This window comes from Crocodylus porosus, unplaced genomic scaffold (assembly GCF_001723895.1).
Source record: "Crocodylus porosus isolate Cpor-Errol unplaced genomic scaffold, CroPor_comp1, whole genome shotgun sequence".
NCBI lineage: Eukaryota > Metazoa > Chordata > Crocodylia > Crocodylidae > Crocodylus > Crocodylus porosus.
In genome coordinates, this window is record NW_017728951.1 from 53,614,079 (window position 1) to 53,617,285 (window position 3,207).

Genomic DNA, 3,207 nt, shown 5'->3' on the forward strand with positions numbered 1-3,207 from the left:
CTTCACCAGGCCCTATCCCCTGTCTGCTCCCCCAGCCCCCCTGAATGCTCCCTGACCCCTGCCCACTCTCCCAGCTGTGTCAATGGCTGCCTCACACCCAGCCAGAAAAAAAAAACATAAAAAAAAAAAAAAAAAGCCCTGCACCCATCAGATGTTGCAGCAGCCATTGGGGCCTCTGGGAGCTCATGGTAGAGCCCTCCCCCTCCCCCCCTCCATGCAGTGTGAGGCAGTGGGGGGCAGTGGGGATTGCCCACCCACCTGGCAGGATCTGGTGAGTGCAGGGATTTTTTGTTTAAGTGCCAGGACACTGGGGCTGGGTGGGACAGCCATTGATAGGGCTAGGAGATCAGTCAGGGGATGGGGCCTGTTAGATGTCCAGATTCTGTTGATTTGGCAGCAGCTGAATCTCTGAATCAGATTTGGCTGCATCAGTGCCACTGATGTAGGCAGAGGCAAAGGCAGGCAGGCAGGGGTATGGGATGCAGTCCAGTGGGGAAACAAAGCAGCAGGGTGCACCAGGCAGGTGGGTGGGCAGGCACCACTACTGCTGTTCAGGAGCAAGGTGGGTGGACTGGAGCAGCCCACACCTGCTCAGTCCAGTTCCTCCTTAGCAATGGCTGGAAGTGGAGGTGGGCTGGACAGGGTACTGCTCCTCCTGCCTGGGACCTGGAAATTGGCTGGGAAAGGGCAGGGTAGAGCAAAGAGAAACCACTGTTGTGAGTATGGACTGCTCATATGTGTGGCACCCCGCTAACCGTGGCACTCTGGGTGGTCACAACATTGCCGTGCATGGACTCTGATTCAGACTTTTGCCCCAAAGAGACTATACAAGATCATACTAGTGCTGGTTTAGCCAGCTATTGAAAAGATGCCACAGAGGAAAAGCAGTGAATAGAACAGATGGGCTGGTCTAGTGAAAGCTTCTCTTCCCTTTTCAAAGAAAAAGAGGTTTATAACAGAGTGCTGCATTGAACCCTGTGGTTAGTCCTACCTTTAATAGTTTTAACCCAGATGTGAGATTCTGCTCATCTTGCCAATCTTCCAAGGGTCTGTATTTAGTTAAATGGGCCTTGAAAAAATTAGCCCAACACTTAAGTCAAGTTAGCAAATCCTTTATAAATGGCTCAGCAACACTCTCAATTGGTTTGATAATTGCATGTTAATTTCCCAGTCAATTTCTTTAAAGTCTAATGGGTTTTGTTTATATCTCTACTGTTAATTACAGAATGTTCTGGACCTTATAAGACACTTTCTTGTTTTTGTTCATTGCCCCCATCATCATCCTTGGTGGTGAAATACATTTAATACTGTATCTTTTATACATTTTGTGAGCTGTAGCTCTTGTTTGTAATTTTTTTGTGGTTGCCAAACAGTTCTATATCCCAAGCCATGCTTGGTGATTTAGGCAACACTTATATAATACCATTGTAAATGCAAATAGGAAAAGAATGCTACGATGACCAACTATGAAACAATAACATGTTTTATTTTTTAAATTGTTTTTATTTTCTAGGATCCAAAATATTTTGATATACAAGAATTACTGAAATAATAAATATTTATTGTGGTGCTACACACAGATGCTATTATTTGAATTTGAATGTACTTAGATTTTTGCAAAGAAAAACACTGACTTAATGCCTTTTAGTTTATAGGTTTATTTAAGTATTTGCAAGGCCTCTGTTCTACAATGAGTTAATGTGTTCACAGAGCCACATTATTTTTAGTGAGGATCTCTTCAATGGAACAATGACCTGCATGCATAGAATTCACTGAAAGGGCAGGTGCTTAGCACTAGACACAAGAAACAGATTTTGTTTTCATCTATTGATGATAATATAGCCCATGTTAGGACAGTGGGTAATAAATAGATCTTTTTTTTCTCTGTTTTATTAGCAGAATAAGCCAGTTTATTTTCTACACATTGGGCATGTCTACACAAGACATTAATTGCACAGTAGCTCAATACTACTGCAGAGTAGCATTGTGTAGCTAAAATCATGATATGACACTACTGCACAGTAGTATCATGAAAAGGTGTTTGCTGGTACTATTGTACAGTAACTCAGGCTACTGCATGTATATTTAGTACTTGAGTACTACTATCACTGTGCAGTAGCATCTCAAGTAGACACAGCCATTATTGCTAAATTCTTGAGAACTATCTGAGGTTACAGTTGCCAGTGCCTAAATTAATGTGTCACAGCTCATCTTTCAGATTTTCATCATCCGTTAATGAAAAAATATGATTATTAGAAAAGCTAAATTATTAATGTTTTTTGTGGCCCCTGTGGGAATATTTGAAAAAAGATATTTGGTTTATGCCTGGCATTATATATATATGTGCATTAAATCAGTAAGTCTGAGACTCCATTTACCTTCCATTCAGAATATATTTTTCAATAGGTCTGTGTGAAATTTCACTGGCTATTTGTACTCATTTTGATCTCAAAACAGTGAAATTGAAACAAAACAGAGGGCTTTAAAACAGCCTCAAAATGAAATGAGAGTAGTTGAAATGTTTCAAAAGTTTTGAAACATTTCGAGTTTTGAAGCTGAAATTCTGCTTGCCTGCAGAGAAACAGAAAGTAAGGAGAGGGAGGGGGAAGAGGAGGGAAGAGGGAAGAAGGAGGAAGGACTGCTCTCATATTGACTGTGCAGCTGGTCAATGACTGTCATCCTTCCCTGAAGTCCCTTTCAATCCCAGTGCTCTGGGCGAGTAATGGAAAAACAGCATAAAAGACAGTATTGTTTGAACTGAGCTGCTTTCTGCCTTGGTGTCACTTACTGAGTTGTGTGTTCCAGAAGCTCAATGTCAGACAACTATGGCTAGCACTCATCTTCTTTTAAAGGATTACCTACTTGCTTGGCTACGTTATCCTGTCACAAGGGATTTCAGAATACCTTTTTCTTCTAGGCACTTTTATTTTAATATTCTATTCATGGATTTATTCTTTTGAATTTTAAACTTTTATTGGACAGGATTTTAGTTTATATAGAATTTAATTTATATAGGAAGGCAAATATATTTATATTTTATTTTTATACATTTAAAGCTTTGCAACATACATACATAAATAGATAATAGACTTTATACAGAATAAACAGAATGTAGTTCAATAAGGAGAAATGCAAAGTGCTGCATCTAGGGAGGAAAAATGTCCAACACACCTACAGCCTAGGAAATGACCTGCTGGGTGGCACGGA